Source organism: Aricia agestis, chromosome 4 (assembly GCF_905147365.1).
Source record: "Aricia agestis chromosome 4, ilAriAges1.1, whole genome shotgun sequence".
NCBI lineage: Eukaryota > Metazoa > Arthropoda > Insecta > Lepidoptera > Lycaenidae > Aricia > Aricia agestis.
In genome coordinates, this window is record NC_056409.1 from 14567903 (window position 1) to 14585056 (window position 17154).

The following is a 17154-nucleotide window of genomic DNA, read 5'->3' on the forward strand; positions in this document are numbered from 1 at the left end:
TAAAATTATTTACAAGAAAAATTAAAAGAAAAAATTCTCTTAGATCATAGAAACCTGTGAATAAAAAAGGATTACTCAAATTAGTCTAGATTCTAGAAGGTAGCTGAATTGAGAAGTGCCTTTATGTACAAAATATCTTATCACCTATAAAGATAATCGCACATAACCGACATAACTTCTACACCTAACCTGAGTACTTAGTCAAAATAAAAAAAAAATAAAAAAAAGAATTCACGAGTTTCTATAGCAAAGTTAGATGTCAAAAATGTATGGGATTTAACGCATCACAAGCGCCATGGCCCACGGACCATGACCTCAAATGACACTTTGCGATGCGTTATGTCAAATCCCATACATTTTGGACTTCCAACTTCGCTATCGAAATAACGTAACTCTACATCCATGATATTCACATACAAAAAGTGGACAATGGTCTAACGTATGTGGCCGGCCTAAAACCAGATTTTGATTCAACGACGCGAGGCTTTCGGCCGGAGGCAGTGCCGCCGCGGCCGCTCGCACGCACACTCGTCCCACCACGCTCGTGATTCGTCCCATTACTCGCCCGCGTAATCCGTGAAATCCGAGTTTCCGCTCGTCCCAATCGGAACGAATTCTTTTTGCTGCGGTTTCGGCCGCAATTGGTGTTGTAATCAGTGGTTTTTGTGATATTGTGACATGTTGTAAGTATTTTTTCTTTCGCTAATTTATATGGTAAAAATTCTAAAAATACTTATATAATAAATTTTAAGCTTTGGAAAATTCTTAAATATTATGTATATTGTACTTATGTATATTAACAATACATAAATTTACCTAGTATTAGTCATATAATCATATTTAATGGTTTATGTAGAGGCTAAACTGCGTCGCGCCAAATTCGTGAGAACTTGTTTTTCGACATCTTCAGGCTTAGTCATAAAAACCTAAACTTAATTTATGGTATACTACGTTCAGTTTGATTACTACTAGGATATACTACTGACCGTCATAATAGGTAACTTTGGACCTGAGAGCTTTACCGAAAGAAATCCTTCCTCACTTCTTTTAATTTTTCCTTTCCAGTTTTAAATAAAATACATACTTATTAATTGCAATGTTAAAAAATATATCACGAAATATAATACAATTATTTAGAAACTATAATATCTAGTAGTTGAATATTGATATTATAATAATTTCTTTGAATCCACTCTGTAAGCTATTTTATCACTCGATTGCGTTTATTGAGACGATAATAAAATACAATACTTATTTGTAAAATCTTTGGCCATTACTGAAGAGGTTTTAACTTTTAAGGAATCCTTAAAGGTAGAGTTGAGAGACACTTGTTCAATAACTTTTGTTCTTTATTTAAGCGTTCTCGTTGAAACAGACCAACAGAAATATTTGTCTGTTTCAAGTTTTAACGAGAAAGCTTACAATTTTCCACGTAACCAACCCTTAAATATTAAAAAAGCAATTACATTTGCGTATTTGACTAACTTGAAACTTTGTAATTAGTCAATTTGTATTCGATAGTTCCTACGGGAAAATAATAATAAATCGGCCAAGGCGAGTCGGACTCACGCACGAAGGGCTCCTTACCGATACAGAGCAATAGGCTAAAAATTGGGTTTTTTGTATGGGAGCCCCCCTGAAATTTTTATTTTATTTAAATATTATCATTAAATATATAACAAAAGAATGTGTGAAAAATTCAAGTGCCTACCTCTTGCCATTATTGATATAGAGCGAAAAAGGCCGAAAAAATTACGTTTTTTGTATGGGAGCCCCCCTTAAATATTAATTTTATTTTGTTTTCAGTATTTGTTGTTAAAGCGGCAACAGATATACACTATCCGTGAAAATTTCTATATATAGCTATATATAGCTATAGCGGTTCTTGAGATACCGCCTGGAGACAGACAGACGGACAGACAACGAAGTCTTAGTAATTGGGTCCCGTTTTTACCCTTTGGGTACGGAACCCTAAAAATGTATGAAACTCGTCATAGCACTTCACTGAGTGCCAATATAGGCCCTTGCGTTGCCTTATTTCAATTATATAATACTACTAGCGACCGCCCAGGCTTCGCACGGGTATTTAAGGGGGGACTAACCCTAAAGTGTCGATTTTATAATTCATTTTTATACTTGAAAATAAGCCCCGAATTGTTTCATTTTCTAAAATTAGATACTACATTATATTTCCGAGAATTCGATCTGAGCAAAAACACGATATCTTAAAATTTTCTCGATAGAAAAAAATCACAAAGATGCATCTAATTTTCACGAATTTTTCATATATTGCCATAACCGTGCATTGAACTAAGTTAATATTTTAACACATTGTGTAAAATTCTATCATTGAGAGATCGACCTAGCGGATTTTTAAAATGTTGTATATTTATCGAGTTATTGAGAAAAAACTAATTTGGCGATGAATCCGAGTCGTTCTTTTTCACCTGGCATATGAAAGACGGGCGTGAGTGTGAAGAGATAAGGACGATGTTTGATTTTTGGAGTTAGTCGCCCTCTTAAGATATTATGTTACTCACTGAAAAAATCGATCGATCCAGTACTTTTGATTTATTTATTACTTGCCCGTGGCCCACATTGGCCGGTGCCGCCGCAAAAGTCCCGCAATTTTTAAATCTGTAATATATTCGATCATATTATGCTGTATAGGGCCAGATCTATATTAAATCAACAATAATATATTTAAGGTACTTAATTGGATAAGGCTGTATTGGTTAAAATTGATTCGAAAATTAATCATTATTTATCGTAAAGAGTAAATGACAAAAAAATGTTTTCGCGGAGTTTTCTGTAGACCTTTTCAATGTATACAAAATTTAGTACATTATTTTGATAAACCTCGTAGGGTTCAGCCTGCGTTTGAAATGTAAGCGAAAAAAATGAAATTATTATTTACGACATCACATTAGAAACCTCAAATATAACAGTATTTCTCCACCATTTAATGGATGTTATTAGTTTACATATAAACCTTCCTCCTTTATCACTCTATCTATTAAAAAAACGCATCAAAATCCGTTGCGTAGTTATAAAGATTTAATCATACAAAGGGACATAGGGATTTTGCGTGAGAGAGCCATGCTTCGGCACGAATGGGCCGGCTCGACCGGAGAAATATCACGTTCTCGCAAAAAACCGGCGTGAAACAACGCTCGCGCTGTGTTTCGCCGAGTGAGTGAGTTTACCGGAGGCCCAATCCCCTACCCTATTCCCTTCTCTACCGTCCCCTATTCCTTTCCCCTCTCATCCCTACCCTCCCCTGTTACCCTAATTCCTCTTAAAGCATCAAAGCTGCAGGTGCGTTGCCGGCCTGGCAACGCACCTGCAGCTTTGATGCTGCGAGTGTCCATGGGCGACGGAAGTTGCTTTCCATCAGGTGACCCGTTTGCTCGTTTGCCCCCTTATTTCATAAAAAAAAGGGACAGAGAAAGATACACTGTTTTATACTTGTATATATGTAGTGACTAGACGGATAACGTCCGCAAATCGCTATCGAGCTCGTTATCGCGCGGAAACCGTACATTTTTCCGGGAAACAAAGACCCTACGTCCTCTCCCGGGACTCAAAGTATCTCCATGCAAAATTTCATCAGCTTAGGCGTGAAGAGGTAACAGACAGACAGACACACTTTCGCATTTATAATATTAGTATGGAAGTATGATACATATATTCACTTTACTGTCGACACTATCGGATGTAATTTGACTAAGAACTAATTTAACCAACTTCGAAATAAAAGTATACACAGCACGGTCATAAGCGGAGCTTTTTATAGGCGGCATTTAACAATATTACCCACGATTACCATCACAAACATTACTTTCCCTAATTATTTGTTTGTACAACGCGAACAAGAATTCCGTCATTACGTGACACAGTTTTTCCTCACACATATATATAGTAGATACTCTTTTTAGTTTTCCGTGTATTACGAATTTTAGAATCGACAGGGCTATTTTGGCACGTGCGCGTGGCAATCAGAAATAAGGGTGGAAAACAATAACTAAAGTCAGTGAAAAAGATATCATGCAACGTTTGCAAAGTATTTCTGTCTCCATTTCCATAAATAGCTAGAAAGACAACATTAACAGCTAACTCTATCAGGCTTAAGTGAAATTGGCGCCCCTCGTTTAGAATCAATTAGTATTTTTTCTAAATGACCGGAGTCAGTCCTTGGTATTTTTCACAGGGTCAGGGCTAGGACAAGAGGTTTGTTATTAAATTCCAGCTGTATTTTGATGGAAGTGGTAATAAAAGTTTTGTCGCAATAGCGCAGCCGGTAACTTAAAAGCGAAGCCACGTATCTCCGTTGCGGTGCGGTGCGGTTCGGTGCAGCGTAGCGACGATCAACGTTTAAAGTTTCCTCTCATGGATGGTTTTAACTACGCTTGCTAATATGAATGGGTCTTTGGCAAAATTACAATCTATCGGCCAATCACAGATGAATATGTTTCTTCACGTACGCACTTCACGTATCACTCATATCGTCTATCATAGACAAACACAGTGAGGCTTATTATATTAGTTTACTACATAATGCAACACTAATGCGTTGCGACGTCGAATGCGGTGTTTGGAGATGAACTGGGAAGGTGAAACGCACATTAATATAAGCTGTTGTAACGCTCTGTTCTGCGTCATCACTCATCATTCAGCAATCATCGCGCGTTATCACAACCAAGATGTGGCACACATTGCGTTCTTCCGTTGCGACAACGCAACGCAGCAAAACATTGTGGCTTCGCTTTTATAGAGGAAAGCATTAATTACAATACAAATTTAGTACTTGTGTTTATTAATACCACTGTATTTCGCAAAGAAAACAAGGCCGTCTTTTATCAAATTACGAATTAAGTTCTGCCTAAAAGGAAACTGTTGTTATCCATCAAGAGAAACTTGGAGGAAATCTTTACCTTTAAGTTGATTATCGCCTTGTCACCGCGAACTAAAGCGAATTAAGAATGATTTTGTCAGCTTATGTACATTTGTAATTTGTATAGGATGGTATAGGTCTACCAGGATCTGATGGCAAATTTTGATGGCAAATTTTCAAAAAATATCCTTGATCATTGGATACATTTTTATATTTACATGTTTCACACACAGAATCAGCCGCTATAAGGAAAAAAAATGATCAAAATGTTTTATTGCAATTACCCCGGTAGTGCTAGAGTCAATTTCTTTTCACACTTTATGCAATCAGATTCTGGTAGACCTATAGCTTCTAAACTACAGCGGGGCTAAAATGGTCGTATAGCAATTCCTCTCAATCAATTCATAAAATGAATTGTCAAAACTGTCAAAGTCACGAATGTCAAATTAGTACGAATATAAACCAATTGAATTGGTCAAACTCACGAATGTCAAATTAGTACGAATTTAGACCAATTGAATTGGTCTAAATTTGACATTCGTGACTGACGGTTTTGACAATTCATTTTGTGAATTGATTGAGAGGGATTGCTATACCACCATTTTAGCCCCGCTGATCAAATAAATGTTCACGAGGTTCAGTCGTAATTCGTAAAATTATAATAGAATCATAACAATGACTCACATTTAATTGATCATATTTTCATTTAAGTTAGATGAACATGTTAATAATGTTTAACATTTAATGCTGTGCTAATTTATTATTTTTAGGCTAATTTAATACTTATTTTTATAGTCTAAATCTAACTTCGATGTTACAATACCCTTCAAACCAATTAATCATTCGGAAATAGAAAGGCAAAAATCGATGCATGTAAATCCAATTTATGGTTTTTCTATTCACTATTTCTCGATTCAATGAACGAATAACGAAAAAAAATATTATATTATATAATTTACTAGATAATCCGTCGCGCCAAAATCTGTATATCGTGTACATTTTTCCTGGATAAGAACTATCCTTACCCGGGACTCAAAGTATCTCCAATCTCCATACCAAATTTCATCTAAATCATAAAAAAAAGGTTCAGCGATTTCGGCGCGGCGTGAAGAGGTAACAGACAAACACTATTTCGTATTTATAATGGATTATGTAAGTATGGATAATATTCCGCCTACTTGATCTACTCAAAATAAATGTACCGAACAAACTGCTTCTGCTTTTCGAGATAGTCCCGTTTCTCGGCTTAGCCCTGAATGTAGGACTCTAGTTATGTTGTGTTAACTCTAAAGAAGTGAGCACACTGAGACGGGCCGTGCCGGGGCTCAGCGTGCCGGGGCTCATCGCAAAAATCCGCCTCCATACAATTTGTATGGAAGCGGAAATCCGCTGCGCCCTGACACAGTGTGCGATACGCGCATCCGCTTCCATACAAATTGTATGGAGGCGGATTTTTGCGATGAGCCCCGGCACGCTGAGCCCCGACACGGCCCATCTCAGTGTGCTCACTCCTTTAACGTATTACTATGGCTGACTTATGGCTATAAAGTTATAATATAAACTACTAGAGGTTACCCGCTTTCGTTTATCACGAGAAAATAATCTTATGTATCCGGTACACCAAGTTGATCGATACAAAATTTTATTAAAATAATTGGTCCAGCGATTATGTTTGTTGTACAGTAAGCTATGATTACGCCCTAAAAAGAGATATATATTTTACAACTTATAATTCGAAACTTTGCATACGTATTAGAAGTACAATGCAATAATTTGTTAAAATCTAAAAAGAAAAGCGCTTTAAAATATTATTATTAAGTATATTTTAACAAGATGACTTCTTTCGCATTTCCGTTGCGCCAAAATTCAGCTCAACCAAATACCAAATTTTATCAAAATCGGTTCAGCGGCTTGGGCGTGAAGAGGTAACAGACAGACAGACAGAAAGACTGACACACTTTCGCATTTATAATAATATTAGTACGGATATGTATATGTCGACGCAATATTAAATTGACGAGTCACTTCAAACTTCTCACTCATTAACAAGCGGTAAAATGTTCAAAGAAGCGTAGCAGTTTGAAAATTTATAATGAATTCATACTCTATCCATATTCCAATTAAATAAACATTATCGTTTCGGCTCTTGGCTTAGTAGTAATAGAAACGAATGTAGACGGTTGGATTTATATTAATAGCATGATTACATTTTCATGGTTTATTATAAGATACTTAATCAAAATGCATTCATTAAAAGATGTAAAGACTAATTTTTTACTTAGAATTAGCTAACTAGCGACCCGCCCCGGCTTCGCACGGGTATAAAATAATATATTATAGCCACTGAAAAAATGATTAAAATCAATTCAGCAGTTTTGATTTATATTCATTAATACCCGTGGCCCGCATTGATCGGTACTCGGTACCGCCGTAAAAGCTACGTCCCGCAATTTTTAAATCTGTAATATCTTCGAAACTATTCATTTAAAATTTAAATCATATGCTGTAAAGGGTGCTGCATATAGATCTACATTAAATCAACAATGTATTTAAAGTATTTAATTAGATAAGGATTAATGCTGTATTTATTAAAATTGCTTCGAAAATTAGCCATTATTTGTCGTAAAAATGACAAAAAATGTTATTGTGGGATATCCATAAGAGATAGACATATACCATCGCGATTCACGGAGTTTTCTGTATACCTTTTCATTGTGTACAATACTTGGTACATTATTTTCGATCTCGTAGGGTTCAGCCTGCGTTTGCAATGTAAGCGGAAAAAATGTAAATATTTACTACATCACATTAGAAACCCCAACAATAACAGTATTTCTCCACTATTTAATGAATGTTATTATACCTATAACCTTCCTCTTCAATCACTCTATCTATTAAAGACCGCATCAAAATCCGTTGCGTGGTTTTAAAGATTAAAAGGGAACAAAGGGACATGAGGGAAAAAAGCGACTTTGTTTTTAATTCAACCCCGCCAAGACACAAGTCTGCGCGTTCACCACTAAAAAGTCACCAATGGTCGTATATGGTGCGGCACCGCACCTTATGTGCCCGAGCTGCGCCTGCGGAGCGAGGTGCCCGCGACGCCGCTCTACGTGCCGCGCCTGCACTGGTCCATGACGGTCGAAGACGTCGTAAACTACATCCGCGAGAAGACCACCTACACCTTGAGGGTGGAGCGTCTGCACTCTCGCCACAAAGTGAATTTCAGTTCTTTTGTGGTGAGAGTGCCGACTCAAGTTTTATCCATCTTCCAGGTGGAGGAGTTCTGGCCCGCCGGTGTAGTTTACCGGAGGTTCCGGGGGAGGCTCCCGAACGAAGCGCGCATCACGTCGCCGAAAGAGACTTTACGTGATAAAGTGTAGTGTGATTGTGTGTGTGAATGTGTAAATAATATATTATATTAGGATAAAATTGTTCGGCGTGCATCCGTTGTCTGATTGCCATAACACAAGTTTTTACTTAGCATGGGATTAGACGACGTGATGTACGCTACCTAGCTTTTATACTATTGTATAATATTGTATGCTTAATAAAGAATTTGAATTTGAATTTGAATATCCTTGTTTCGAGGGCACATCTTTAACCATCTCCCCTAGCATTGAGATACTTGGCGTCAACATATCGAGCGAAATCCAGTTCCGATATCATCTAGAGGGTAAGGACAAATTAGCCGCGAAGAAGCTTGGTGTTCTTAACAGAGCGAGACAGTACTTCAGCCCGGACCAACGCCTACAACTCTACAAGGCGCAGGTTCGGCCTTATATGGAATATTGTTCTCATCTCTGGGCAGGGGCGCCAAAATACCAACTGCTCCTTCTGGACGATCCAACGAAGGGCATCCAACGAAGGGCCGCTCGAATTGTTGACTGCCATAGTGTTTCAAACAGCTTGGGCCCCTTGGAATTACGCCGAGATGTAGCTTCACTCTGCATCCTCTATCGGTTGTATGACGGGGAGTGCTCTGAGGAATTGTTCGGAATCATACCACCTGCAACTTTTCGCCATCGTCCCACGCGAAAAACATACCATCCTCATCACCTTGATGAGTGGCAGTCTTCCACAGTGCGTTTTTCGCGTAACTTTCTGCCGCGCACTGTACCGGACCTATACGACCTGCAAACCTTCAAGAAAAGAGCGTATTCCCTCTTAAAAGGCCAGCAACGCACCTGCAGCTCTTCTGATGTTGCGAGTGTCCATGGGCGACGGTAGTTGCTTACCATCAGGTGACCCGTTTGCTCGTTTGCCCCCTTATTTAATAAAAAAAAAAATGTAATAACTAGATTGTATTTATTCCTCAACTTGATGTTGCCCGCGGCGTTAATTGCGTGGGAACTCTACATTTTCCAGGATAAAAGTATTCTATGTCCTATCGTGGAATGAGTTTTGAGTTCCAGGATAGGACATAGGATACTTTTGTCTCCGTACCAAATTTCAACAAAATCTTTTCAGCTGTTTGGGCGTGAAAAGGTAAGAGACAGATATACAGACACTCTCTCGCATTGGTCGTTAAAAATTGAAGTAAGTATTATATATTTTATAACTCATAGTATCTTATTTCGTAATAACTGCGGCACACAGGCGAAACAGCTTGAAATCACGAAATTATGGCAACTAGAGATCGCTCAATGATCGAAATTCGACCTTTAATTATCTTCTTCTTTTGGCTCCCCGTTTAAAGTATTGACTAGATTTAATAAAAAAACCACAATCTATTTTTTATTTGACTTACAGGACTTAAACCATAAACAAAAGAGTAAAATTCGTATATGTAGGCTTGTCATTAAAAAATATGGTAGTATGCACATTGTAGTGTGTGTAATGTTTTATTTGTTAAAAAATGTATGATAAAAGCATAATTCCAAACAAAATAATATTAGCGCGATGCACTCCATCACCATATAAATTATAACTGTGCAAAATTTCATTCATATACGTTTCCGAATTTTTTGGTCAATAGGGATCCAAAGTTTTTCGCTCGCGTATTATTTTTTAGGTTTAAAGAATTTATTCTCAGAAGACATACAGTCACTTATATGAGAACTTAAAACTAAAGTTATATATTTTTTTACAATGGTCATATTACAGTAATATATAAATACACAGTAGTATAAGTTGTTTTAAAAATATTTTGTGTTCCACCAACAATATATTTCATATTTGCTTTAAGTAAGTTTAATTACTATTATTTTTTTATACGTCCATGTCTCTAGCATGGAAATATTGCAATAATAATTATTATAACCTATTGCCTGAATTTATATTACAATACACAATATTTTAAACTATCCAGGCAAATCTAGACGATTTAACACGTCATTAGTATCACACTTTGTAAGGATTAATTCATTACCTTTACTGGAAATAGAATAGTTTTAGCCGGAAATAAACTAATAGCTCACATAAATACGCTCATTAATAAAACACTTTCGGAGGGGCTTCTGTAGCTTTACACACTATTTCGCTCAAAATGGCTTTGAAAACTCAATCCGTTTTGAAAGTGAATTATTGAATAGAAAATTTTAGGAAATACGAGGTCTTTTTGAAGGGTTTACTTTGGAAGTGCTTAAACATTTATAATATTGACTTTGCGAATAAAAGAATTTTTAATTTTTTAAATTTTAAAATGTACGTACAAAAAGTATAAGATCAGTCTTCAATAAAAAGTAAGAAATAAAAAAATTCCACGCTGTAAGGCGCAGCGCAGACGACAGACTATCCTTGACGCAATTTTAAGTCGGTGAAAATAGAACGTATGCAATTACATGAAGTAACGCACACGACGCGCAGCGCGGACGTGTGCGTTACTGCATAGTGCATATAATTGCATGCATTCTATTTCCACGGACTAAAAAGTGCGTCACGGATAGTCTGTCGTCTGCGCTGCGCCTGAAAGCCATTTTTTATACGTTTACTAATTATGTAATTACTAAAGGTTCTTCGCCCGCGTCAATCAGGAATTTCACGGAAACCGTACATTTTCCCGCAATAAATAGCCTAGTATGTAACGAGGTCCACTCTATATCTGTGCCAAATAACATAAAAATTGCTCCAGTAGTTTTTGAGATAGCACTGTTTCTTCGCTCCTATTGGTCTTAGCGTGATAATAAATAGCCTATATAGCCTTCCTCAATAAATGGTCTATCTACCACTGAAAGAATTTTTCAAATCGAACCAGTAGTTCCTGAGATTAGCGCGTTCAAACAAACTCTTCAGCTTAATAATCTTATCTTATATGATATATCTCTATACTAATATACTAATAATATTATAAATGCGAAAGTATCTCTGTCTGTCTGTCTGTCTCGCTTTCACGCCAAAACTACTGAACCGATTGTAATGAAATTTTGTACACAGATAGTCTAAAGCCTGAGAAAGGATATAGGCTATTTTTTAACTGGAAAAAGCGGTTGTAAGGGGGTGAAAATGCGTAAATTTGGTCAAATTAAGTTAGTTCCAAAAACTCAAAACAGATGGCGCCAAGATTCCCCTAGATCGCGCTATCGCTTGCTCATGCGTATTTCTATAAGAGGTGGTACCATGTTGAGCTAACAGATGGCGCCAAGAGTCCCCTAGATCGCGCTATCGCTTGCTCATGCGTATTTCTATAAGAGGTGGTACCATGTTGAGCCAAGTTTTGCGATTGTTATACACGTTATTAACTAATAACTCATCTACCAACTTAGATATCAAATTCAAAAACAACAGCGCCTAAACTACTGAACCGATTGTAATGAAATTTTGTACAGAGATAGTCTAAAGCCTGAGAAAGGACATAGGCTACTTCTTACTGGAAAAAGGGGTTGTAAGGGGATGTTTATGCGTAAATTTGTTCAAATTAAGTTAGTTCCAAAAACTGGAACAGATGGCGCCAAGAGTCGCCTAGATCGCGCTATCGCTTGCTCATATGTATTTCTATAAGATGTGGTTCCATGTTCTTGTTTTGTTTGTTCTGTATTGTTCTGTAACGCTAAATAGTAAATAAGCTTTAAAATTTGGTATAAAGAAGTTTAATTAAAAGAAAATCATATTATGTGCACACTACACGGCTGTTTTGGGTATTTTGATTTAAGGGGTACCAGGGTTTAAAAAAGCTTTTGACACCAATTTTGTTGACACCGCGCGCTATAAACTGAAGTCCACGCGGACGAAGTCGCGGGCAACAGCTAGTCTATATATAATTGGAATCTCGGAATCGGCTACAACGATTTTCATAAAATTTAGTATATAGGGGTTTCGGGGGCGATAAATCGATCTAGCTAGGAATCATTTTTAGAAAATGTCATTTTATTCGTGTGTTATCGAATAGCGAGCGAAGCTCGATCAAAAAGCTAGTATTAGTATAGATAACATACTAATAATAAAAATTACAGTAAATAAAATATAAAAACAACAAACAAACAAAAGTTGTTAAAGGTAAAGGAGAAAATTATGTTAAAGTATTTGTGAAAAAGTATCGAAACTTTTTTACCAGTACTTTGTTGCTCGGTTTTAAAAATTCTTTCCCTGTTCATGTTGTACGCAGTCGTGCATTAAAAAAACCGACCATTTGAAAGTTCTGTTCTCGTAGCTTGGGTTCATACAATCTTTGTATTTCGTTGGATTCAACTTCATTCAGGAATAAGTTTAAAAATATAATCTTTTTATTCAGGGCGTAACAATACAGAGTGATAATACTTTAGGGTGTGTGTTAGTCCCGTGTATAGAGTTCACTGTGAAATTAGCAGCGCCGTAAGAGTACTTTTTTTAAATTTTTGTTATACAAATTCTTGACACTGCTTGCCCATACAAATGACAATTTTTTGTGCTCTTATAGTGCTACTACTTCCACAGTAAACTCTATAGAAGGGTCAAGGGACACAATATACAAATCCCAAAATATTAATTATGTCTTGGTTTTGCTACAACCTATAATAATTATCATTATATAAGGGACATGGGGACCCGTAATAATTATATTACGGGGCAAAAATGGGGCTGCATCCGTTGTTGTTTGGGACCATTTTGACATTTGTGTAACGTACTACCTATTTGTCATACATAATAATAAATAGTAACTTTCTCACATACAATGACATTACAGCGATTGCATCATATTGTTTGGTATCAATTTAACCTCCTTCAAAGCCCTACATTGTTAATCGCCACCAGTAATATTTATAATGCAAGCCTGGCAAGTCTCATATAATATAATTATTCATAAATCATAATACCTACTTATTATAAAGTCTCTAAATTATATAATTATAATTCTAAAGCACCTATTATTTTATGTACATTTTTGAGTTGTAATGACAAAAAATGTGTAAAAATATTTCTCAAAAGCAGTCGGGATCGAGAATTTTCTCCAATATTCCTATCTCGGAATAGGTAGATGATAAGTTCACGTAACGACGACAATCATATGGCAGCGCGGCGCCGTATGATCCAATATTTCAAATGGATGTTTCATCGGTTTTGTTACGTGAATCGACCTTTAAAAGCTCTTACAAGTTACAATCGATTTCCGAATATGATTTAAATACGTTAAAATTTCCAAAATAGGTTGAGAAAATATTTGTGTCATCAAAATATTGATATTTTAATTAATAAGTAAATAGGATGATAAAATTAGTTAAAAAAAACTAATTAATGGTTATTTAGACATATTATATATCTTTTTCTTGCAGTCTCCCCCGTGCGAAATAATATTCTAATATAAAAACTTTGATTCCATATTCAAAGCTCTTAAAGGTTGAATAACACACATTATTTTGGGTTAGAAATGTACCGAACTGTACACGTGAATAGATAATTACTAATTACTAATTAGTAAAAATGTAAAATGTAAATTTTATGTGTAGCCAGATGCTGTATCAGTTAAGTTATTACGTTTGTTAAAATTATAAGGGTAAAGATTTGGTATTGTCCTTATAAAATGCTAGTAATGCTGGTTCATCCGCTCACATCTTTAATTATGTTAATAGCTCTACAAATTGAATACCAAATTTTACTCAATAAAACCACAGGGTAGTCCCTTTACATGGGCCACGTTAGCTGTAATATCTTTATCCTATCTTTTATATATTACAAGTTTAAACTGGCGTAACTATTATTTAAACTGCGCGCTGACCCGGAAAAAGTTTTTCCGCTAAAAATATTTCTTGCGGTGTAAAAAATTGCTCGCAATCTACGTACGCGTACGTATTTAAAACAAACACCATAGCAAACATGGACTTAATTAAGTAACATAGAGCTTAGAACACACTGTCATAGTGTGCACTGACGGTACGTCTATCCTTCCATAATATTTGACATTTCAATCTGTCCGAGTCATTTTGCGCTTGTATATTTTTGGACGTGGCGGTAATATCGTAGACGTCCGCGGTAAAACGATAAAATAGGGATGTAAAATGTATGGAAATATAAGACGCTTTTAAATTTCCGTCGACGATAACTTTTTAACGTGTACGTTAAGGACATCACGACGTCTACACTCTTCTGAACCGCACAAAACGTCCGCGGTGCGTAAAATCAAAAGGGCATTAACGTACCCAACGTTTTATTGTGGAAGTCGGCGTCCACGATAACGTGACGCCGCTAACTGTTCGAACCTGCACCCTCTCGAATGCGAATCAGAGCGGTCCATCCTCTATATGCTCCGGACTTTCACGGACATATTTAAAAGAAAATCCTACTTACCCAATCGTAGAACATTGATTACATCTTACGACCTCGTCAAAGATTGTCAAAAAAGCGAAGCTTTAGGGGTTTGATTCAGGTTTGTAACTCTCAACCTTCAAGGAAAGGACGCGAAGCAGTAAATAGCTTTGTTACTGTATGGAAATCGATTTATTTGCTTAATACCTTCTTAATATCCACGCTCAATACGGCCTGATATTTTGGCCACATTGTTAACGGCGCGATTAAATCTACATTTTAGCGATATCCATACCTGATAGGATGGGGATATTTAGATTATAATTATTTGTATCTGAATCTACGCGCTCCATTTTAATAACAGTTTTACTCTTTTAATAATCTCAGTAGTTGTGGTATAGAAGTAAAACAATTGTAGATAGCCTTCGGGCAAACAAGTTTTATTTCTTTTACTTTTCTCCCGCTTCTCGCAGAAATTAATTACAAATAATATTTTTTCTTCTTTTCTCTAATTTTCATACTCTATATTTGCGCAGAGCAGGAGAGTCACTATTGTTTTTCGGTTAAGACAAAGCAAAGATTTCAATACACAAAGCAATTTCGTGAAAGCAATATTTTTCCAACTAAATCCAACTTCGATTCAATCCAACGGATAAAGTATTGTAAGACAACAATATATTGCATTGAATGTCTGTCCTACTTTTATTGATTAAACTTGCTTCCAAACTCGACTTCATGCACTGCTGTGGAAGCTGACAGCGAGCTGATGGACCAGAGCGCTACACTTTTGACGTGCTATGCAAATGGGAAAGAACCTCCTTATTTGAGACTGTAGAAAATAATGAATTATTTATAGGTATTATCGAATAGCGATAATGAAGTTGACGAGGAGGAATATTTAATCGCACTACAAAGAAACAACAAATGGATGATGGATCTACTGTCTATCATAAAGCGTAACGATTTTTAGGTAATAAATGCAAGATATCGCTTTTTCTCCATTCAACTTACTTTTTTATGTGCTGCAGTGCCAAATTTTGTTCCTGATGCAAAAAGAAGGAAACATTTACCCGCTTAATTTAGTCAATCAGGCCGTGGCCAACTTGCGAGCTAGTGCTAATAGTAAACTCGGTAAAACGTAAATTTGTGGTTCGCAGCTGAATAACAAAACATTTCGTTTGACACGAGCGTCTTTTTCCACATTTTGCTGGTCGGACAGCTTGTGAGATATGCAAAAATGTGTAAAACGAAAACTCGCCAAATGAATTTCTAAAGCCGGCTTGTGGCTACACGTTCTTTGTTTACGTAATTTGCAGATTTTCACAGAGCATTTGAATTCGAAATATATGAGAGATACAAAATGAAATCATCCTTTCCGGGGCCGCATATTCATCGCCTGATTACGAAACAAACGGAGTGCAAATATTGTTACGAGTCAAAAAAACTATCTTAAGCCAGCTAATCCTAAAAGTGATTAAGCTGAAAAAACAGTTTTTTATTTCAAGGAAAACAAAGATTAGATTTATTGTCGCTGGTCATTTAGTAAATCCCTAAAAGGAGCGCGGACGACACGAACGCTCAGACTTCTCCGCGTTTTCTTCTTGCGACGTAAAAACGAAAACATTAGGTATTATGCAAAGTGAAATATTTGATCCGTCAATACTGTCATGTAAATTAATATCTTGACCTTTTTTAGGTAAGTGGGTACGCAACGGTTACGCAACGTAACCTCCGTATCATAATGATACTTAAAATCGTGATTCGTGATGTATTAGAAGAATGTGTAGGGACTAGGGCGTAGAGAACTAGGCCGATTTTTCGATAATCTTTGAAGTTGAAGAGTTTAAAAATGCTACACTAGCTGGGCTAGCACGGCCACAAGTAGAAATGCGAAAGTATGGACAAACTGTGGACATAAACTTAAGGTCCGTTCCGATCTTTACCGCGGCTATTCGCGACCGACAAAAATTCAATTAAAATGCCACTTTATGACAGACTATAATATAATATGTCATAAAGAAGGATATTATTTGAATTTTTAGGACTATAGTCTGTCATAAATTCGCCAACAAACCGTTATGCAGTTTGGCGATTTGTATTGTCTAAGAAAAAATGTAAATTTATTTTGGATAAATAAAAAAAATAAAGTGGCATTTTAATTTAATTTTGCGGAACGAAAAAAGATCGGAACTTTACCTTAAGTTTATCTCCACAGATTGTCTATACTTTCGCATTTCTACTGGTGGCCGTGCTAGCCCGGCAGGAAAACTCATTTTTTCTACTTAGGCTTCTTACAGACAAACGGCACGACTGCCGTCAACGCGTGCCGTAATAAGCCTTAGGCTGTGCCTTAGGTTAATAACATTGCCGGGTTGTTTTCTCTATGTAGATTGTAGAGCATAATTATTGTCAAATTTAACACTGTTATTAAATTACCTAATATTTTTATAGTATGCCAAATCTAAACCAATACGTTTTTGTCCGAAAAAATAAATTACTTATTCTAAAGGACTACTTATAGATTCAATAATAATTCTTGGCAGCAAAAATATTATAGAATTTTCACAGGTAGAGCTTACAGCATTGACAAAATGTTGGTGCTA

General features: G+C 36.3%; 1 protein-coding gene across 1 annotated transcript in view; it reads left to right on the top strand.

Annotated features, from left to right (window-relative positions):
* Window positions 1-514: 514 nt before the first annotated feature.
* Window positions 515-17154, top strand: part of LOC121726588 (hemicentin-2-like) — a 58665-nt gene continuing 42025 nt past the window's right edge. The window contains exon 1 of the mRNA XM_042114011.1: window positions 515-683. The gene's annotated coding sequence lies outside the window, so the exon portion shown is untranslated. The remainder of the gene's footprint in view (window positions 684-17154) is intronic.